We start from the raw sequence: 24,506 nt of genomic DNA, 5'->3' as shown, positions 1-24,506 counted from the left end.
TTAAGCCAAAACCTTGTCTAGTGTCCCCTTTTGGTGACCTTGTGCAACTGTAAGGACAGAAAGATGCTCAAGCTCTGGGAAATCTTAAATATGAATAGTTCCTGCTTCCTCACATCATGGAGGGAGAATGTGAAGTTCAAAGAGACTTCTTCCTGCGGTTCCTATCCATACTGGAAACTGGAATCAGATTCTTGTCTCCCCTGTTCTCCTCAAACTCGCCATCTACTGTACTGGCCTAGGTACCCTATCGAACATAGAGCTGAGCTGTCAAGGAAACTGCTGAAAGCAGATCAGGCATCATGGTATTTTGCCTTTTGAAGTGTCCAGAAAAGAAGATTCTAAGAGTGGCAGGCATTAAGTGTAACAAGGTCAAGCTATTTACTGAATCGTTAAATAGCAGCATTCCCTGGCTAAACAGCACTCTGTCAGGCACTGAAGGAGTTAACAACAACAGACAACTAGGTGATAGTATAGTCTGCTTCCTCATGAAAGGAGTCAACAACCAATTTGGGAGACAAAAGTGGGTTCTCACTAGACCCTAAGTTCCCCTGGAGCAAGTTCTGTCTATGTGCCTGGTTTTTGTTCTGTTTCGTTTTATTTGCTTTCTTACATGGGACAAAGATCACTGGCCTGTTTGTGCAATGGGAAAGAGACCCAACCCACCGACCACATCATCCTAACACTGTGCCTCCACCTTGTGGAGGGAAAAAAGACAAAAAAGGAATCCCAAGTCAGGACACAGTGCCAAAACCCTCAATAAGTGATCTGGTACCCCAAGGTGTGGACCTTGTGATGATCAGGCAGTTGCTGGGGGACACATCACAACGTAGGATGGAGGAGGTCTCAGGTGCCTGGAACAGCATGGTCCAACAGGTATGCCATAGCTGTTGACCAGGTCATCCATGCTAATGCTCTGCTCAAGAGGGGAGAAGCTGAGACCCAAGATGGTTCCATCCTTACACCCCACCATGTGCTTCTGCCCCCTCAGGTGGGCTGCAGCCACTGTTGGCCATTGGTTGTACCCACTAGCACCCAGTCCTCTGGGGGCACTAAGGGATAGGCTCATTATCTGAGACTCAAATTGGTATTCTTGGACTCCAGTGGTCCTCAGGTCCCACCCCTACAGGCAGGTACCCAGACCCCTGCTCCACACCCTGTTCAGATGTTCTGGTCTTTAACAGCAATGCTTTTGCCTCCATTTAGGTGGCTCAGCAGGTCCCTGACAAATCTGTTGTCCCACAGCTCCTGGATCCTGACTGTGCCATCAATGAAGCCAATGAAGGTCAAGTTGTCTTCAGGGTAGAAGGCCAGGGCCTGGCAGGTGAGAACTGTACAGGGTAGCTCATCTGTCCCATGCAGGGAGGGCACTGTCAGGTCCACACACTTAAAGCAGGGAGGTTGTGGCCACCCATCAGCAGGGTTAGACTGTTTGAGGACAGCAGGCAGGTGTGTAAGTAGGCTAAATAGGTCTGTACACACAGGTTGTTCTTGTCCTATACAAGGATACTTGTCCTATACCACCTGGCTAACCAGACTCCACACTTTGACACCACCCTTGTCAGAGGTGAATGTATGTCATGTGAAGCTGCTGACAGCCATGGCCAGCACCAGCTCCCTGTGCTTTAGCATCTACATGTTCTCCATTCCATGTGGGACGGCCAACTTCTTTGATTGTCAAGGCAAGACATCTGGTCTTTTCCACATATCCCCAAAGTCCTCAGGGTCCCAGCATATGGGCTTCAGAAATGGATAGCTTCTCATAGCAGGCTTCTAGGCCACACAGGAGAGCATCTTCTCTGCTTTGGTACCTGGTTCTGTTCCCCTTTCTTAGGAACCCTCGAGCTGGGGGTGGGGGGAAGCACAGGTGGGATTAGAACCCAAGTGTTTTTGGTACATGGCTCCAGTCCCAAGTAACATGGTCCTGGTTCCTGGCTCTCCAGGCTTGGTGCCTGTTCTGTCATCTTGTGCTGTGGTTGGTCCACCTTCTTGAGGGTCCCAGCAAAGATCTGCCAGAGTTGTTCAGTTAGAATATCCTGCCAGTAATGGGGCTCAGAGTCCCAAGAAGGCTGCATGTGCAACTGGTATACTGGGAGAGTGTCTGCTCCAGAGGGCTGCTTGTTCCTGTCTGATGACCTGTGGCCATGACATCTTTGAAGTGTGGTCCCTGAAGACTGGAGGGCTATGGGGTCTTGGACACTGGGGGTGGGGAAGCCTCAGATCTGACTGATCCTCAGGAATCCTGGTGAGCAGTCTCAACCAGAGGAGACTTGGCTCACCTGGTACTCCCTGGGTTGGAAGCCTAAAGGTCAGCTCCAGGTCTCCATTGTCCACAGGAAGCTTTCTGCCTGCTTGTGATGTTCCTGGAGACTCTGCTGGATCTTCTGGAGTATGTAGTACATGCTCTCCATCTGCACCATCAGATAAAGGAAGAACCTGGGGAACTGCTGTCAGAGCTGATCCAGGACACCCCAATAGTTCAGTTCAGGATGAGCCCAGTTCCTGGGGCCTCATCCTTTGAGGGAACTCCTAGGGGCTGAGATGGCCCCAACAGGTCATCTTCAGGCAGTAGTCACAAGGGCTTTCTACAAGGACTCTCCTTTAGGATGGAGGCCCAGGACAGCAAGGTGGAAACTGTGAAGGGTCAGCCAAATTCAGGCTGAGAATGAACACTCCTGTGCAGTCTATGGGCCTTTCATCACTGTGCAGCCAAAGCAATCCTTCTAAAAGGGAAGTCTTCATAGGCTTCCTCTGCTCTTAGAATAAGTGCCAAATTTTTAATGCTGTCTTTGAGGTATGGCACAGTATGAGCTAGGGGTCAAAAAACTTCTGTGAAAAGGGCCAGAGAATAAACATTTTCAGTGTTGTCAGCCAACCAATCTCTGTGGCAACCTCTCCATTCCATCACTGCAGCAAGAAAACAGCCACAGACACTTAGTAAATGGACAGGCAAAATAGAAGTCCAATAAAACTCTCTGTTTAAACACAGGCAGTGGGAGGATCCAGCCTGATTTCCACAGTTTGTAGACTCTTGGACTATGCATCTGAACTTCATGCCTATTAGTCACCTGAGCATCTTGTTAAATACAGATTTTAATACATTTGCTTGGGGTAGAGACTTAGATTTTATATTTTTAACAAGTTTTCAGGTGATGCTGGTGCTGCAGATATAGAGAATAGGGACTCTACCTTTTTAGCTTCAGCTCACACCTTCCCTTCACTTTCCATGATGGTACACATAGGACCTGTCAGCTCCTCCTTCCTATCATGTTTTCTCTGCTCCAGGGCCTCTGTGCACACGGTCTTTGGGCTGACTTGTTCTCTTTTTCCTTAATCTGTTCACTTAAATTCCATCTCAGATGCCCCCTTCCACAGGAAAGACGCTCCACAGGAGATCAAACATACCCCCATATGCCCTCCTTGGTCCAGATACTCTCCACCAGAGTGATTAACACATTTGCCCTTTTACATTTGTTTGTGTCATTGCTGATTAAGGGCCATCTCCTCCACTGGAATGTAAACTGCTTGAGAAGAGACATTATGCCAGTTTGTTTATTTTACACCATGTCCCTAGCACAGTTTTCTGTATTCATTGCTACTCCATATTGAAAAAAAATCAATGAAACAATTAATCAATCCCCACTGTCTAGAATAGACAGGGGCTCAGTTAATACAGTTGGGTCACTTTTAGAAAGTTTTGGAACTCACAAGATTTTTACATTTTGGAAGGTTTTTTCATTTTGTTTTGTTTTGGACCCCTTTACTGTTCCCCTCCCTCCCTTCTGTTCTCTACTCATCTCTCTCAAAATCAATCATGCCCAACAGAACTTTCTACAATGATGAGACTGTTCTATGTTGTCCAGTATGGCAACCAGCTGTGCTACTGTGTATCTGAAATGTGCTGGTACAACTGAACTGTAATTGCATTTTATTTTAATTTAAATTTGAATGTGAATGGACACATATGATTTATGATTACTATACTGGACAGCACAACTTTAGATTTTTTTGGAGTAATTATATCTATTATAAAACCAATAGCCATCACTATGATGACAGTTACTAAATCAATTAGAATGAATCACCAAGAGTGCAAGAAATACCTTGTTTTGGAATCCATTGTATTGTTCCAAGTCTGGCACCAATTCGAGCATGCTCTCAGCTTGCAATAGATCTGAGTGGCACATCTCTAGGACTTCCCAGTCCCCACATACATTCTTTTATGAAAATCTGAGAATGCTCTTCCTCCTCTTACTTACTTACACAATCACATCTATTCTTTTTTGGTGGGGGGAATAACTTGAATGTGGGTTTTATCATGCTTTTTGAGATATAATTCACATCACAAAATTCACACCTTCAAAGTATATAATTCATTTAGTACCTTGATGACATTGTACAATCATCACCGCTAATTCCAGAACCTTATAAGCACCAAAAAGAAATCCCATTTCTTTTTTTTTTTTTTCCAATTTATTTATTTTCAGAAAAACAGTATTCATTATTTTTTTCACCACACCCAGTGCTCCATGCAAGCTGTGCCCTCTATAATACCCACCACCTGGTACCCCAACCTCCCACCCCCCCGCCACTTCAAACCCCTCAGATTGTTTTTCAGAGTCCATAATCTCTCATGGTTCATCTCCCCTTCCAATTTACCCAAAAGCACATACCCGCCCCAATGTCCATAACCCTACCCCCCTTCACCCAACCCCCCTCCCCCCAGCAACCCACAGTTTGTTTCGTGAGATTAAGAGTCACTTATGGTTTGTCTCCCTCCCTATCCCATCTTGTTTCATGGATTCTTCTCCTACCCACTTAAGCCCCCATGTTGCATCACCACTTCCTCATATCAGGGAGATCATATGATAGTTGTCTTTCTCCGCTTGACTTATTTCGCTAAGCATGATACGCTCTAGTTCCATCCATGTTGTCGCAAATGGCAAGATTTCGTTTCTTTTGATGGCTGCATAGTATTCCATTGTGTATATATACCACATATTCTTTATCCATTCATCTGTTGATGGACATCTAGGTTCTTTCCATAGTTTGGCTATTGTGGACATTGCTGCTATAAACATTCGGGTGCACGTGCCCCTTTGGATCACTACGTTTGTATCTTTAGGGTAAATTCCCAGTAGTGCAATTGCTGGGTCAAACAGCATGGAGGTTCCTCAAAATGTTGAAAAAAGAAATCCCATTTCTACTAGCAGTCCCTCCTTTCCTTCCTCCCTCCCTTTATTCCTTCTTTCCTTCCTTTTCTCCTTTCTTTTCATTCCCTTCCTTCTTTTCCTTCCTTCCCTCCTTTCTTCCTGCCTTCTCCTAAAGCCCTGTCATCCACTATTGAACTGACTAGTTCCTCAGATTTGTCCATTCTGGACACTTCATATAAATGGGATCATATAATATGTGGCCTTTTTTGGTTAACTACTTTCACTTAGCATGAGGCCTTAAAGTTCATGGAGGCTATAGCCTGTTATCAGTACTTTCTTATTTTTATAGCTTTTAAAGGAACACCACAATTTCATCATCCATTAATTATTAGGCACTGGGGTCATTTCCATGTTTAGACTATTATGAATAATATTGCAATTAACTTCCATGTTTGGGTTTCACGTGTACCTATTTTCATTTATCTTAGAGATATACCAATGAGTAGAATTTCTGGGTCAAATGATAGCTCCTTGGAACTGCCAAATTGATTTCTAAAGTGGCTGTACTGCTTTCCCTCTCGAACAGCAAAAAGATGGTTCCCATTTCTCCACATCCTCACTAACATTTGCTATTATTGTCTGTTATTTTTAAAGAGACTTCATTTATTTTTGAGAGCGAGAGAGAGAGAAGGAGTTGGAGGAGAGGCAGAGCAAGAAGTAGACTCCCTGCTGAGCAGGAAGCTGGATGCGGACGGGACTCCATCCCAGGACCCTAGGATCATGACCTAAACCAAAGGCACACAACCTACTGAGCCACTGAGGTACTCCATGTCTTTTTTATCATAGCAATCTTAGTGCATGTGAAGTGGTACCCAATTGAAATTTCAATTTGGAATACACCAAAAACTAATGATGCCAAACATTATTCATGTGCTTATGTGCTTATTGACTACTTTGGAGAAATAGCTATTAAAATATTTCCCCCAATTTTTTTTTTTTTTTTTTTAGAGAGAGAGAGATCACAAGTACACAGAGAGGCAGGCAGAGAGGTAGGCAGAGAGAGAGGGGGAAGCAGGCTCCCCACTGAGCAGAGAGCCGGATGCGGGGCTCGATCCCAGGACCCTGGGATCATGACCTGAGTCAAAGGCAGAGGCTTAACCCACTGAGCCACCCAGGTGCCCCCCATCTTCTTTCTTTTACACATGGACATCCATTTGTCCCACACCGTTTGTTGAAAAGACTACACTTTTGCCCCATAAATCATATGGTATCCCTTTATTTCTTTTTCTTTTACTTGTCTAATTGCCCTGGCTAGAACCTCCAGTGCAGCCCTGAAAAAAAATTGATGACAGTGGCTTTCCTTGCTGTTTTCTTGATCTTGGAGGGACATTTCAGTTTTTTATACTTAAGTAGGACGTTAACTATGCTGGATTACCTTTATCATGTTGAGGAACTTCCCTTCTATTCATGGTTTGATGAAAGTGTTTTGCATCACAAAAAGGTTTTATAAAATGGTTTTTCTGCATCTATTTGTATAATCAAATAAGTTTTTTCTCTTCATTCTATTAATGTATATTACACTGATTGATTTTTTTACATTAACCAGGACTTGCATAGCTGTGGGATAAATCCCACTTGATCCTGGCATATAATCCTCTTTGTATGTTGTTGAATGTGGTTCACTGGTATTTGGTAAAGGATTTTCATTTCTATATTAATAAAGTGTACTTTTTTTCATTCATATCAAAGTATTTTCTAATTTCCTTTGTGATTTCTTCTTTGACTCACCGGTTATTTAGGAAAGTGATGTTTCATTTCCACATATTTGGGAATTTTCCCAATTTCCTGTTGCTTATTTTCTATTTCATTCCATTGTTGTCAGGGAACAACATATTTTGTATGACTTCAACTCTTTTAAATGTATTGAGACTTGTTTTATGGCCTAATAGTTGTCTACTTTGGAGAATGTTCCCAATGCACTTGAGAATACATATTGTGCAGTTACTGAGGGAAGAGCACTAGAGATGCAGGTTAGGTATCGTTTGTTTAGTGTCGGTAAAGTCTTCTCTTTCCTTGTTCATCCTAGACCCAGGTGTTTCAGTTATTATATAAAATAGAGCATTGATGTTTCCAACTACTAAAGTTGAATTGGTTGATTTCCCTTCAATTCTATTAGATCTGTTTCATGCATTCTGAACTGTACTGTTTTGTTTAAAGATGTTTATAATTATTATATCATCTTGGTGAAATTAACATTTTATTATTACAAAGTGTCCCTCTGTGTGTCTAGTAACAAGCTTTGTCATAAAGTACAATTTTGTCTATTATTAGTAGAGCCATCCAGATTGTGGGGTTACTTTTTTATGGTATATCTTTTTTCTATTCTTTTACTTTCAACCTATTTGTGCCTTTGAATAAAAACTGTATCTTTTTAGACAGCATTTAGTTGAATTGATTTCTCCAGTTTTAATGATAATAATTGACATACATCAGGGCGCCTGGGTAGCTCAATCATTAAGCATCTGCCTTCGGCTCAGATCATGATCCCAGGGTCCTGGGATCAAGACCCACATCAGGCACCTGCTCTGTGGGAAGCCTGCTTCTCTCTCTCCCACTCTCCCTTCTTGTGTTCCCTCTCTCGCTGTGTATCTCTCTGTCAAATAAATAAAATCTTTAAAAAAAAATTGACATACATCACTATGTAAATTTAACATACACAGCATTATAGTTTGATTATCATAGATTATAAAATGATTACCACCAAAGGTTTATTTAACATCCACCATCATATAGACACTATTTTTTAAAAAGAAAAAAAAATGAAGCAGCCCATGTGTCCATTGATAGATGAATGCATAAAAAAAAAATTGTGTGTGTGTGTCTGTCTGTGTTTGTGTATGTGTGTGATGGAATATTATTTGTCCATCAAAAGGAATGAAACCTTGACATTTACAATGATGCAGATGAAGCTAAAAAGTATAATGTTAAGCAAAATAAGCCAGTCAGAGAACTACAAATACCATATGATTTAACTCATATATGGGATTAAAGAAACAGAACAAACAAGCAAAGGAAAAAAGACAGAGACATAAATAAAATCACACTCTTAATTATAGAGAACAAACTGATGGTTACTAGAGGGAGATGGGGGAAGATGGGTAGTACAGGTGACAGGATTAAGGAGTACACTTGTGATGAGCACTGGGTAATGTATGTGGTAGTTGAATCACTATATTATACACCTAAAACTAATATAACACTGTATATTAACTATACTGGAATTAAAATAAAATTTAAGAAATACCAAAAAGAGTTCTTCTTGGATGAGAACTCAGGAATTACTTTCTTAACAACTTTCCTATGTATCCTACAGCACTGTCAGCTACAGTCATTATGTTGTGCATTAAATCCTAATACTTATTTATCTTATAATAGCAAGTTTGTATCTTTTGACCACCTTCATCCAATGCCCCCACCCTTCCACTTCCTGACTCCAGTAATCATAAATCCGACTTCTGCTATAAATTTATTAGTAGTATTTTTTATTAGATTCCACATATAAGTGATATTATATAATAGTTGTCTCTGACTTATCTTACTTAACATAACACCATCAAGTTCCAGCCATGTTGTTGCAAATAGGATTTCCACATCTTTACAGCTGAATAATATTTTACTGTCCATACATAGCACACCTTCTTTATTTATTAATTCACTAATGCACACTCAGTTGTTTCTACGTTTGGTATTATAAACAATGATGCTGTGAACACAAGAATGTGGCTATCTTTTCAAGTTAGTGTTTTTGTTTCTGTTGGATATGTACCCAGAATTCAAATTACTAGATTATATAGTAATATTATTTTTAATTTTTTGAGGAATCTCCATACTGTTTTCCAAAGTAGCTGCCCCAATTTATGATTCCACCAGCAGTGCACAAGTGTTCCCCATTTTCTCTACATCCACGCCAGTATCTTTTATCTTTTTGTTTCTAACAGGTATGAGGTGATCTATCACTGTGGTTTTAATTTTAACTTCCCTAATCACTAGGGATGTTGAGCATCTTTTCATGAACCAGGTAACCATTCATTACCTCTTTGGAAAAGACACATTTTTAAAATTTTACTTAAATTCAATTAACCAACATATAGTACACCATTAGTTTTAGATGTAGTGTTCAATAATTTATCAGTTGCTTATAATACCCAGTGTTTATAAAATACACATCATGTGCCCTCCTTAATGCCCATCACTCCATTACCCCATCACCTACCCACCACCCATCTAGCAACCCTCAGTTTGTTTCCTATAGTTAAGAGTCTCTCCTGATTTGTCTCCCTTCACTCTCTTTCCCTATGATCCTCTGCACTGTTTCTTATATTCCACATATAAGTGAAACTACATGGTAATTGTATTTCTCTGGTTTACATATTTCACTCAGCATAATACCCTCCAGTTCCATCCACGTTGATGTAAATGGTTAAGTATTCATCCTTTCTTCTTTTTTTTTTTTAAGATTTTATTTATTTGACAGACAGAGATCACAAGTAGGCGAGAGGCAGGCAGAGAGAAAGGAGGAAGCAGGCTCCCTGCTGAGCAGAGAGCCTGATGCAGGGCTCAATCCCAGGACCCTGAGATCATGACCCAAGCCAAAGGCAGAGGCTTTAACCCACCGAGCCACCCAGGCACCCCTATACCAGATCTTCTTTAGCCATTCATCTATCAATGGACATGTTGGCTCTTTCCATGGTTTAGCTACTGTGGACATTGCTACTTTGAACACTGGGGGGCATGTTCCCCTTCAGATCACTACATTTGTATCTTTGGGGTAAATACCCAGTAGTGCAATTGGTGGGTCATAGTAGCTCTATTTTTAACTTCTTGAGGAACCTCCATACTGTTTTCCAGAGTGGATGTACCAGCTTACAACCCCACCAACAGTTTAAGATGCTTCCCCTTTCTCCAGAACTTCACTAACACTTGTTTTTTCTTGTCTTGTTAGTTTTAACCATTCTGAATGGTGTGAGGTGGTTTATCATTGTGGTTTTGATTTGTATTTCCCTGATGCTAAGTGATGTGGAACATTTTATCCCTGTGTCTGTTGGCCATGTTATATGTCTTCTTCGGACAAATGTCTATTCAACCTTGGACACAGCAACTTCTTGCTAGATAGGTATCCAATGGTAAGGGAAACATGAACTATTTGGACTTCATCAAGATAAAAAGCAAAATTAACACAGCAATATTAACAGTCAACAAAACTACACTTGATCTTAGCCAAAAGGCCAAGAAGCGATCACACTCAACAAAGCTAAAAGGCAACCTACACAATGGGAGAAGATATTTGCAAATGACATATCAGATAAAGGACTCATATCCAAGATCTATAAAGAACTTACCAAACTCAACACCCAAAAAACAAATAATCCAGTCAAGAAATGGGCAGAAGACATGAACAGATATTTTTCCAAAGAAGACATACAAATGGAAAAACTCATTTTTGATTGGATTATTTGGGGTTTTTCTATTTGCTATTGAGTTATAGGAATTCTTTATATATTTTGGATATTAACCCCTATCTAATATATGGTTTAAAAATATTTTTCCTATCCTATAGGTTGTCTTTACACTTTGTTGACGGTTTTTTTTGCTGCCTGGAAAGCTTTTTAGTTTGATGCAGTCCCACTTATTTTATTTTATTGCTTTTGCTTTACAAAGCACAAAATTGATTTACAAAATTATTATTACCAAGGCCCATGCTAAGGAGATTTTATCTTATGTTTTCCAAGATTTTGTCAATTTTATCTTTTCAAATAACCAGTTTTTAGTTCAGTTAAACTTTTCTACTGTTTTTTTTTTTAATTCTCTATTTCATTTACTCCCACTCTAATCTTTATTTGTCCTTCCTTCCGCTAATTTTAGGCCCAGTTTGGGTTTTTTTTTTTTTTTTGCCTAATTTCTTTTTTTTCTTTTTTCAGTGTTCCAAGATTCATTGCTTATGCACTGCACCCAATGCTCCATGCTGTATGTGCCCACCACCAGGCTCTCCCAACCACTCATCCCCTCCCCTCCAAAACCCTCAGTTTGTTTCTCAGAGTCTACAGTCTCTCATGGTTTGTCTTCTCCTCTGATTTCCCCCAACTCACTTCTCCTCTTCTTCACCCAATCTCCTCTGTGCTATTCCTTATGCTCCACAAGTAAGTGAACTCGTATGATAATTGACTCTCTCTGCTGGACTTATTTCACTCAACATAATCTCCTCCAGTCCCCTCCATGTTGATACAAAAGTTGGGTATTCATCCTTTCTAATGGAGGCATAATACTCTTATTATATATATGGACCACATCTTCTTTATCCATTTGTCTGTTGAAGAGCATCTTGGCTCTTTCCACAGTTAGATGACTGTGGTCATTGCTGCTTTGAACATTGAGGTACAGATGGTCTTTCTTTTCATTATGTCTGTATCTTTGGGGTAAATACCCAATAGTGCAATTGCAAGGTCATAGGATAGCTCTGTTTTTAACTTTATAAGGAGTTTTGTTTTCTTAACTTCATAAGCCACTTTGTTTTCCAAAGTGGCTGCACCAACTTGCACTCCCACCCACAGTGTAAGAGGGTTCCCCTTTCTCCATATCCTCTCTAGCACTTGCTTCCTGCCCTGTTAATTTTGGCCATTCTAACTGGTGTAAGGTGGTATCTCAATGTGGTTTTGATTTGAATCTCCCTGATGGCTAATGATGATGAGCATTTTTTCATTGTGTCTGATAGCCATTTGTATGTCTTCTTTGGAGAAGAGTCTGTTCATGTCTTCTGTCCATTTTTTTTTATGTGATTATCTGTCTTTTTGAGTGTTCCATTTGAGGAGTTCTTTATAGATCTCAGATATCAACACTTTGTAGTGTCATTTGAGAATTGAGAGGACCATGTGGTTCTATTACTGATTTGTTCTATAAGAGAAGAGAGAAAAACAATATGGCCCTCTCAATTGATGTAGAAAAAGCATTTGACAAAATACAGCATCCTTTCCTGATTAAAACTCTTCAAAGTATAGGGATAGAGGGAACATTCCTCAACTCCATAAAATTTATCTATGAAAAACCCACAGTGAATATCATTCCCAATGGGGAAAAGCTGACAGCTTTCCCTTTGAGATCAGGAACATGACAAGGATGTCCACTCTTGCCACAGTTGTTCAACATAGTACTAGAAGTCCTAGCAACAGCAATCAGACAACAAAAAGAAGTAAAAGGTATTCAAATTGGCAAAGAATAAATCAAACTCTCTCTCTTCGCAGATGACATGATACTTTATATGGAAAACCCAAAAGACTCCACCCCCAAACTACTAAAACTCATACAGAAATTCAGTAAGGGGTAGGATACAAAATCAATCCACAGAAATCAGTTTCTTTCTTATATACTAACAATGAAATTATAGAAAGGGAAATTAGAGAATCAATTTCATTTAGTATGGCACCAAGGACCATAAGATACCTTGGAATAAACCTAACCAAAGAGGTAAAGGATCTGTACTTGAGGAACTACAGAACACTCATGAAAGAAATTGAAGAAGACACAAAAAGATGGAAAAGCATTCCATGCTCATGGATTGGAAGAATAAACACTGTTAAAATGTCTAACTGCCTAGAGCCATCTATACTTCAATGCCATCCTGATCAAAATTCCACCAACATTTTTCAAAGTGCTGGAACAAACAGTCCTAAAATTTGTATGGAACCAGAAGAGACCCCTGAATTCCTAAGAAAATGTTGAAAAACAAAACAAAACAAAACAGGTGGCATCACGTTGCCTGATTTCAAGCTTTGCTACAAAGCTGTGATCACCAAGACAGCATGGTACTGTCACAAAAACAGACACATAGTCCAGTGGAACAGAGTAGAGAGCCCAGATATGGACCCTCAACTCTATGGTCAACTAATCTTTGACAAAGCAGGAAAAAATATATATTGGGAAAAAAAGACAGTCTCTTCAATAAATGGTGCCTAATTTCTTAAAGTATGGAATTAGGTTGTTGATTTGGATCTTTCTTGAGTGTTTTTCCTTCTTTCTTTCTTGATTCTTAATGTAAGTGCTTATTGCTATGAAATTTCCTCTTACAACTGCTATTCCTGAATCATAGAAATTCTGGTATGCTACACTTCCATTTTTGCTTGTTTTAAGAAACTTTTTTTATTTCTCTTTTAATTTATTCTTCAATCCATTGATCATTCAAGAGAGTGTTGTTTAATTTCCACATATTTGTGAATTCTCCAGTTTTTTTTTTATTTTATTTTTTCGGTGTTCCAAGATTCATTGTGTATGCACCACACCCAGTGCTCCATGTAATACACTCCCTCCTTAATACCCGCCATCAAGCTCAGCCATCTCCCCATACCCCTCCCTTCTAAAACCCTCAGTTTGTTTCTCAGAGTCCACAGTCTCTCATGGTTCATCCCCCACTCCAATTTCCACCAATTCACTTTTCCTTTCCTTTTCCAAATGTTCTCCAAGTTATTCCTTATCCACAAGTGAGTGATACCATATGATTCCTCTTGCTATTGATTTCTACTTTTATGCCATTGTGGTCAAAGAAGATATTCAGTATAATTTCAATCTATTTGAATTTGCTAAGATTTGCTTTGTGGAAGAACATATGGTCTATACCCTAGAAAATGTTTCATGTGTATTTGAGAAGAAGGTGAATCTACTATTGTTGGATAGAATGTTCTGTGTATGTCTATTAGGTCCATTTGGTCTATAGTCTTGTTCAAACCCACTATTTCCTTATTTTGACTCTGTCTGATTTATTCATTGGTGAGACTAGGGTATTTAAATTCCTAACTACTATTGTATATCTGTATACTTCTCCTTTTAGCTCTGTTAGTTTTCTTTTATATATTAGGTATGTCTGTGTTGGGTACATATTTATAATTGTCTGTGAGGTGAGTGTGGGGTAGAACTTCCCACAGAGCAACTCACAATGCTAAGGGTGCTGGTTCTTCCTTGGACTCTCTTTTCCCACTGGAGAAAAAGGAATTCCCTCTGCACTGTGCTGCAGTGACCTAGAGAAAGAGCCATGTGGTCAGCATGTATCTGTTCCTCTTCCCCTACTAATGCAGTCCATCTTGGTCTCTAGGGTGCAGGGAAATATTTCAGCTTCACCCCCATATCCTAGAAGTCTCTCAGTGGTGTCTTGTTTGTAAATAGTTGCCATTTGTTTTTCTTGTGAGGGGGAGTGAAGTCAGATGATCTATGGGGCCATCTTGGTGATGACATCCTTGGATAATTTTTTTAAAAAACTCATTCAGCCAATTTCTGCCATTCGACCAGAGAATGTAATCCATTTATAATTAGTGTTATTACTGATAAAGTAGAATTTGCACCTGCCATTTTACTATTTATTTTCTGTATATATCTTCTGGTTTCTTATTCCTCTGTTCCTTCACTTTTGCTTTCTTTTATGTTAACAGATATTTCCTAGTCTATAATTTTAATTATTTTGCTATTTCTTGTATTATTCTTTATTAATGGTTGCCTTACAGATTAACCTTTTAGCTGATAACATTATAGTTCAGATTAATACCAACTTAATTTCAATAGAATACAAAAACCTTATTCTTGTGTATCTGCATATCTTCCCCTCTTCTTATGCTGTTATTGTCATATAAATCACATCTTTATAAACTGTATGTAACTCAACATAAATTAATAACTATCACTTTATGTAGGTGACTTTAAGTCAAATAACAGAAAAAGGAAGTTACAAACCAAGCATACATTTATACTGCCTTTATATTTACTTACAAATAAAAGAGGACCTACTGGTCCCCTTTATTCCTTCCTATGGATTAGATTACTCATTTCATTTTATTTTATAGTTTTTTTTTTTAAGATTTTATTTATTTGACAGACAGAGATCACAAACAGGCAGAGAGGCAGGCAGAGAGAAAGGAAGGGAAGAAGGCTTCCCGCCAAGCAGAGAGCCCGATGCGGGGCTCAATCCCAGGACCCTGATATCATGACCCAAGCTGAAGGCAGAGGCTTAACCCACTGAGCCACCCAGGCACCCATCACTTTATTTATTTTTTAAACTTTTTAAAATTTCTACTCTTCCAAGTTATTTGTTTGTTTTGTTTTTTGTTCTTGGGGTTTTTTTTGTTTGTTTGTTTTTTGGTTTCAAAGAGAGAACGAAAGAGTGTGTGAGTGGGGTGAGGAGCAGAGAGGGTGGGAGAAGGAGGGGCAAAGCATTTCAAGTGAACTCCACACTGAGCATGGGGCCCCACATAGGGCTTGATCTCACAACCCTGAGATCATGATCTAAGCTTAAACCAAGAGTCAGATGATTAACTCACCAAACCACACAGGTGTCCCAGTATCATTTCATTTTAGCCTGAAGGACTTTATTGTTTTTTCCACGGCAGGTCTGTCAACAACAAATTGTCTCAGTTTCTGCTTACTGACAATGTATTCACTTCTCCACTGTTGAAAAGTAGCTTCACTGAATACAGAATTCTCAGCTTATAATCTTTTCCTTTTAACATGTTGAATATGCATAATGTGCTGAATACTTTTGATCAGAAATCAGCTTCCATTCTTATGGAGGACCCTGTGTCTATGATAATTTTCTTGTTTCTTGTGGCTTTAAGGTTATTTCTGCTTTGGGCTCTTAGCTCAGCTATAACATGTCCAGGTATTACCTCATAGAGTTTACCTTGTTTGGAATCACTGAGTTTACATGATGGATAGATTAATGTTTTGCATCAAAGTTCAGCCATTATTTATTCAAATAGGTTCTCTTTCTAGAACTCTTTCTCCTCTCTTTCTAGAACTCCCATTAAGGGTGTGTTGATGTTCTTTATAGTCTCCCACAATTCTCTTAGGTTCTATTTTTCCTTATTCTTTTATCTGTATTTCAGACAGAATCATCTCAATTAATCCATCTTTAAGTTTATTGCTTCTTTCTTCTTCCTGATCAAATCTGCTGTTGAATCCCTCTGGTAAATTTTTCATTTCAGTTTTTATACTTCTCAGCTGCAAATTTCTATTTTTTTCTTCATTTTAAAATAATTTCTATTCCTTTATTGATATTCTCTATTAGGTGAAACATTGTCTTTATCAGTTTGGGCTGCCAAAACAAAATGCCACAGACTAGGTGAATTCAACAATAGAAATTATTTTCTCACAGTTTTGGACATTGGAACTCTGAAATCAGGGTGCCAGTATGGTCAGGTTCTGGTGGGGTATCCTCTTTGGTGTCTTGCTGCCTTCTCAGTGTGTCCTCATGAGGTAGAGACAAAGGGTGAGCAAACTCTTTGCTCTCTCTACTTTAAGAGCACTAATACTATCATAAGGACCTCACTCTTATGAAATCATCTAATTCAAATTAACACCCAAAGGCCCTGTTTTCAGATAAAACTGCATGGAGGGATAGGTCTTCAACATAAGGGGACTAAATCCTAAGCTGTCTCTGACCTATTTCTATCTTTGATATGTAATTTTTAAAAATCTGATTTTAGAACATTCCAAATGAAAATTAGCAGATTTAAAAAATAAAAAATAAAAAACAATTTGTTACTGAATTCAACTCAAGCCAATAAAGTTGTTGATGAAACATTCCTACAGGTTTCCCTGCTCTTCTCTGTAATCTTCTGTCTTGCCGAGCTTTTTTCCCACTCCTATTTCTCCAATTCCTTCTACATCTTTTAAACTAACCAAGGATTTTCCTTTCCAACAGAAAACGCCCTGTAATGTGCTCAGTGTAAAGTGATAAGTGATGGATAATACAGTGAAAAGGAACACTGAAACTTAGTTTCCACAGATTACTTTTATATCCAGACTCAGTTCATAATTTGTATTGGAAAAATTTCTTCTCCCCTCTATGCCTCAGTCTCCACATCTAGCACATGAAAATATCGATGTCTACAGTTATACTTTTAGTGTTGCATAAGTCTGTTACTATTAAATCAACACCCTTAGGCACTATATATATTTTAAGAATATATGCATCTAAAGGAAAATTTTAAAAGATGACAATGTTGTATCTGAAGTCAGGACTTGCCAGTAGTGAGATTTCAGGTACTTTATATTTATTGTACAAACACTTACTGAGGGTCCATGCTAAAGACCTTCTCTATGTGTCAGTAATACAGAGAGTGTACTTACACAGTGGTCACAAGTGATCAATGCCCTATGAAAGCACACAGTCACACAGAAAGTCAATTTTTGAAGAAGACTTAGTCCAACTAGGGTTGGTAAATGATATCTTAACTCCCCTGCTAATTTCATTCTAATATTAATCCCCAACTTAATGGTCATTTTGGCTCTTCAAGTTAGACTGCTGAGAGTAGATATGACATATTCCTTAGCCATCTTGGTGATACAATTGTACCACAGTTTTCCTATCCCTGCTCTTAGACTAAATCATGTAATGGCTGCCCATCTGTATTAGTTTTCCTTCTCTTCTCATTAGTTTCCCTTCTGGTTCACTATGCTTTATTTCCTTGAATCTAATCTCTCAACTATATAATGGGAAATAATGATAGCACTTACTTTATGGGACTGTGTGAAGACTGAGTTAGAAGACATATGTGATACAAAAAGCAGAGTCTGACACACATAGGGAGCCATTATCCTCTAAATCAGTGGTTCTCTATTGATTAACAGGAGATATGGTCAAGCTATCCCCCACCCCACCCCAGGGGACCTATGGCAATATTTGGAGATATTTTTTGGTTGTTACAACTTGGAGAGGCACATTACTGGCCTGTACTGGGTATAACCCAAAGATGCCTCTAAACAGCCCACAATGCACCAGACAGCCTCCCACAAAAAAGAATTATTCACCCTAAAATGTCAATAGTATCAAAGTTGCTCTAAATTAGTAGAAAAAATACTAAAACAAGTTTTGGCTATATGACATTAATTTTTGTTAACTCTCAAACTAAATATCTACTTACTTTTCTTAAAAATCTTAATACATGAAATTCAAGAAAAATGATTGCATGCTCAGTGGTGAGTACCAGGCAACACACAAAATAAAGCCCAGCTTCCCTCCCTCCTTACATCCTTTTATTCATCACTTCCTTTCTCTCTTTTTCCGTCTGTCTCTATCTCTTTCCCCTCTCTTTCCTTTTACCCAAAGTTCTTGCAAAACGTCTGCCAGGTGCAAGCAAAGATTTGCAAAGAACATCAAAGCACATAATTTGCATTTCAAGTTCACCATGAAAATTTATGTTCCCGTAACAGGCGGGAAGCCCAGGAAGCTGATTTTCTCTGGTGACATATGCACTCCATAAGGCAGAAATTGTTGTTGTCAGAATAACTGGCTAAAATATCAGGATATTTGCCTAAGCTCAGAGAGCTTGTCATATAAATTGCCACTGAGCTGGGACTGCATATGGGATTAGAACCTGCCTTTTGGAGGGGCTATTTGTCAGCCCAGGCAGCAGAACCAGCACAGTAAATAACACCAAAATGAAATAAGCTACATTCTCAGAAACGCTGTACTTTATGTTGCAATGGGCAGTTAGGGAAATAGAGATAAGTAATGACTGCCCACTTCATGCTCACACTTCTATCCAACCATGGCCTCCTTACTCACAGGTACAGTGTACCAGTGTGAAGACTGACCATGGGTGTGACATCCTTGATGAGGAGGAACATGTGCATAGAGCTAATAACATATTAGAGGAAAAAAATATATGGATCTTTGAAAAAAAACATAGCGCTAAGAGTGGATAAAGGAGGTAGGTTCATTACAACTGGTTGGGATTAAGAAGGACTTTGAGAAAGCATGTTTGAACTCTGCTTTAAAATATGTGTAGGATCTAGATAAAGACTTCTTGAACTCCATGGACCTTTGGGTAGAGTCCATGAACTTGAATGTGAAAAAAAATCACGTCTTGATTTTCACCAGTCTCTGATAGTTAGCACTTCCTTCATTTACTAATGTAAGGCACACATGTAATAGTTTTGGTAGAGCCTGTGATTTTTGTCACCAGTAGAAATCACAGGTATTCTCATGGCACGTTACTACATTACAGATAGCTGAAATATTATTTATGTTCATTGTTCCTTTGAAATTATAGTAATTATTAGACCAACTGTTATATCTTATTTATGAGTCCATTAGAAAAGCACATACATTACCCTAACACAAATTAAGTTTTTGAACTTTTGTTGATTATTTTTAAAAATAATTGGTTTTCCATATATTTATGGATTTTATATCACACATTTTAAAATGTTTTTCTGACACGAAGTGAACAGACTTCACCAGATGCCACATGGGCCCATGTCACAGAGGAAACTAAGAACTATGATAGAAAACAGAGACGAGAGGACATGTTTTCACATAACAGTATAGACAAAGGTATATATGACTCCATAGCTTAGAGAAATGAGTTCATGGTCTGAGAACAAGAATAAGATCTGTCATTTTTACAATGCTTTCCTATCGGTCAGACACCACTCTCTATTAGCCAATTTAACACCCTAAAACTTTAGAAGTTTATGATTATTTTTCCTCATTTCACAGATAAGGAAACAGGTGAAGAGAAGTTGACCACAGTCATACAGCTCTTAAGAGGTAAAGGTGGCCAAGCTGACAACAATTACATTATACTGGCATACAATGAAAACAGCAATCCTAATAACAGCAATGATCATTTGCTGAGAGCTGCAAAGTCATCAGGCACTGTGCTACTGCATTACAAGCATCATATAGTTTGATTCTTATGACCATTCTGGAAGGTGGTTACTATCTCTACAGTACAGAAAGTGAGGCATAGAGAAACTATGAGATTTTTCCAAGTCAGGCAATTAGTAAGTAGCTTAAGGAGAACCTGAACTCAGAGCAGTATGACGCCAAGTCTGGGTTCTTAATGCCTGCAGCCATGCCAAGAAGTTTGATTTTAGTCTATGGCAATGGGGAATTACTGATTCCCCATTTTGAGTAGAGAACCTACACTATATTATCTATATTGCAGAGAGATCAGCATGGCAAAAATATGGAAGATAGCTGGTGGAGCAAAAAGAGGAGATGGGACCAGTTAGCAGCCATGGGAAACCTACCCCAGGAGAAGATAAAAGAACAGATAGGAAAGATATTTGAGGAAAAGAATGTAATCTTGTACATATCAGACACCAATCTGGTACGGATCAGACACACAGGGGGCAGTGTAAAAAGTGCAGAGGTCAAAGATATCACCCAGTTGTCTAGCTAGTGATTAGGTGGAAGATGGGGCCACGAAGTGGAAGAAGGAACATAGGAGGACAAACAAACAAGCAAAAACTTATCTCTGAAGGGAGAAAAGAGTAGAAACTCCACAAGGTCTTCATTGCACATACTGAGTTTGAGGTACCCATGAAATACCCTAGTGGGTATATTCAACTGAAAGCTGGAAGTTTGGGTGTGGTCCTCTACAACCAAGATGTAGTGCATGTCCTGGGAATGTTCCTGCATTTCAAAACCAGATCAAAGAAGTGGAATCAATGGAAACAAGAAACAGACAGGTATAGGATGTAGACATCAAGAGAGGAAATTGCTCTTAATAATGGATGGAGTTAGTGGAGACAACAGAACAATGAAAATAATGAAATAGATACTCAAAAAAGATCTTGAATTTCCTTTTTTGAAGACTCTCTAAAGCAGGTAAGAACAGGCTTCTTGGATTATTCAAGTCCTTATTTGCATGGAGTCAAAGGGATGGGAAAAAATGACATTACTAGGTCCTACCTGATCCGGTCACAGATTGGAAGTTCTAAGATAAATAATGAAAGAACCATTTGGGATCCCACACAGAGAGAGGTTAAGGCAGTGATTAAATGTCTAAGGAACTCTCTTCTCAGTTGGAAAACTGGACTGATGGAGGCATGTGTACATGTGTGTGTCACATGAATATACATGTATATTGGGGGTAGCCTTAAATTATTTACATTTATAAGCCAATGTTACAACATTGTTCAAATTCTAAAAACAACCTGCAGAGAATTTAAACCATGACAACCATAAAAGGAGCCCGAATATGAATGTGCTAATTTCTATAAAAAGCCATGATTCTTTGGAGGCGTTGGCAAGATACAGAGTGGTATATAATAAACTACTCAAGCAGGTGAATCATTTTAAATACCTGGGGAATCTCAATGGCCCAGGAGAGGAAAGAATCCCGCAGCTAAGAGATTAAAATGTATTACAATAAAGAAGAACATTAAAGGAGATTTATAATTTAGTCACAAAGCTGATTATTAAATTTGGCAGGGCAACTTGGATATGGAAAGAAGATAAAAAGACAAAATGGTAGAAAACTGTCAAAATGAAATTTCCCCTCTTACTTGAGGCTTGGATAAGATTTAAAAAGTGGAAATATGCAGGATGCAGAATATTGGTAATCAGTGACCAGAATTTACTTTTACAAAAATAGAAAAAGATCAATTAGAAAACACATGGAGACTTTGAAATGCCAGGTAGTCTGAACCAAACAAGACATGCCAGATAATGCCTGCCCATTCAAATATAGATCCCATCAACTCTGAGAGTGAGCATTAATCCTCTCTGTGTCTGACTCAATTAGAAGTCTTCTGATTTGCCAGTAACAGAAAATCAAACACTCCAGGAGGAAAAGAAGAAACTCTTGACTTCTGATCCAGGAATTTCTAGGGCTAGAATTATTTTTAAAGTCAGCTTAAGACAGATGCTCAAATAGTTTCCCAAGAGCTCCATTCTTTTTATCTCTGGATCACCTCTGTTCCCCTACTCCTGTGATTTCTTTCTTACTCAGGATCTCTCCTCCTGGTCTCAAGGTGGCTGCCAAACTCTAGACCTCACCTCTTCTCAGTTTTCCAGCCAGTGGAAGGAGAACTGCTCTCCCCACAATGGTCACTCATGAATATGGGATATGAGGCTCTCTGACCAGACATGGGCCTTTTGCACATACCAAGTCAATCACTATGCTTAGGGAATAGGGATATGATAATTGGCTTAAACCAATCCAAGCCCAGCCTGGAATGGACTGGTGGAAATTAAATCATAGGAGTTAAAGGTGAGCAAGTGGTGGTTTCCCCAACAAAAAGTAGGGGAAATTTTTCACAAAATGGGACAAGAAATGCAAAAATAATAAATGTTCGCTACAGTTAACAACCTTTAGCTCTCAGAGTGTCATCTTTTATATCACTTCAGCTTCTTATGCTAAAGTTTGAATTCAGTCCACTTGGATCAATGGTGGTACCAAGTACACATCAATAAGCAAAAATCCTCATTTCTGCAATGCAGAAAAGTCTTTTGACACTTCACATGGATGGCCTGCCAAATTGGAGTAATTCTGGTTATTGTATTTGAGCTATTCTCATGTTTTTTTTTTTTAACAACTTAAGGAAGACAATAGTGGAATATATATTTAGGAGGGTAAAATTGCCCATCCACACAAATTATCATATTGCTTATTATGTAAAGACCTTTTGAACCTTTATTTGAGTTCCTCTGGTGATCACCTGTACCTCTGTGCTGTGAAATGTCCACCATTCTCTGGCTCCAGCTTTACAAAGCAAGGTCTGAACATATTAATTACAACCTATTAGACCTCAGTGCAATTAATGCTGTTGAGAACATCAAATGTCTTGGAAAATAACTAAGGAGGAAAGGTGGCTAAGCATTGCAGAGGTTCTGCACTGCACATGACAAAGCAGCACACACTCATTTATTAAAGAGAATGTGATTTTTAAACAGAATGTTATTATCATGCAGAAGAAAGAAGTCAAATGGCACTGGATCTCTTGCTCCACAGGTGGGGGTATTTGAACACATTAACACATTAAACTTTTTTAAAACCTGGGAGAAGAGTTAAACTCTCTCTCCATGTTATATTTTCACAGTGTATAATTACAAATGCCAATCCAGACACAGCAAAGGCTGCCCTTGAATATATTTTTTTAGTTTTATTTATTTATTTGACAGAGAGAGATCACAAGTAGACAGAGAGGCAGGCAGAGAGAGAGGGAAGCAGGCTCCCTGCTGAGCAGGGAGCCCGATGTGGGACTCGATCCCAGGACCCTGAGATCATGACCTGAGCCGAAGGCAGGGGCTTAACCTACTGAGCCACCCAGGTGCCCCACGCCCTTGAATATATTAAAGGCAAAACCATGCATCTCTGGAGGGATAGAAAGTAAGAGAGGTAAATTGTATTGTGTCATCCATCAGGCAGGGGCAATTCTCTGCATTGAGAGTGCAGGAGAAGAAACTACGTACACAGGGAAAGGTCCCTAAGCAGGAAGATCAAGAATCTTGATCTCTCTGTTCAGTCTCACCTCTTTCAACACCCCCACTTCTCTCTTGCCTAAGAAAACCTTGACACAAAACAGCAAAGATAGAGGAATCATTAGAAAAATATACTTTTTCATAGAAACCAAGCTCTGATTTCTTAGAAGCTTACTTAAAATATGAATTTTTTAAAATGCTCTTTCTGGCCATCCCCACATTGTGCTGTCAGCTTTCAAATACAAAAGGAATTACAATTCTTTTGTGTCACAAAAAGCAAAGCAGATAGGAAATCTTCCAAGAGAATGTATCTAAGAAACTCAGCAAATCGTGTAATATAAATAGACAAGCAAGATACTGCCCCAGAAATACACAACCCAGGGCTTTGTCAGTTTCTACAAGCAAGAGAAAAACATTTGAAATCACAGTCTTCCTTAAGTACTGCAAGTAGCTGTGAAGGACATTCATGCACTTACCGAATGAACACTGGTTAGTGATTATATGCTAGATACTGTGCTACTTACATCTACATATTGTTTCATTCAATCCTCACTTTTTCATTTTCGTGCTGAAAAAAATTGGGGGCCCAGAGAGGTTAAATAACTGGTCAAAATTGAGAAATCCAGACAGTATAGAGGCTGGGTTTTGAACCAGCATCTGCCTGATTCCAAAGCTTCCAAAGCTCCTGTATTTCCAGTACACTGCACTCCAGTGAAAGGCACCTAAGAAAAAGTTCCCAGCAAACTGTGGTGTTAAGGACTCATGAAGATGACGTTACCTGGATGTCAGGGCCCTATGTGAAGAAGACTCAACTAAGACGAAGGGACCAGGGCCTCCAGCCATCCTGTATTCAGCACTCTCTGCATCTAGGACCTCAGGAAGAAGAGAGGACTCTTCCTTCGGGAAGCAACATCATGGCCCAGGCAAGGGTGGGTCCAAAGGGAACACCAAAACTCCCCCCTCCCCGGGCTTACCCTCAGGAATGAAATCAGAGCCCAAAGTTGAGGACATATTCATTTAAGAAAGTCACAGATTGCAGACGTTAGTCAGTGAAATGGCTTTAGGAATGCTTGAAAATCCATGGAAATTGCCCCTTCCCTTTGCAT

The 24,506-nt window shown here is 39.1% G+C and overlaps 2 pseudogenes; both read right to left on the bottom strand.

Moving 5' to 3' along the window:
* Window positions 1-709: 709 nt before the first annotated feature.
* On the bottom strand, window positions 710-24,243 carry LOC122910182 (annotated as a pseudogene).
* Window positions 10,319-10,447, bottom strand: LOC122910859 (annotated as a pseudogene).
* Window positions 24,244-24,506: the final 263 nt, after the last annotated feature.

Source organism: Neovison vison, chromosome 6 (genome assembly GCF_020171115.1).
Source record: "Neovison vison isolate M4711 chromosome 6, ASM_NN_V1, whole genome shotgun sequence".
Taxonomy (NCBI): Eukaryota; Metazoa; Chordata; class Mammalia; order Carnivora; family Mustelidae; genus Neogale; species Neogale vison.
This window is presented reverse-complemented; position numbering and strand designations above follow the sequence as displayed.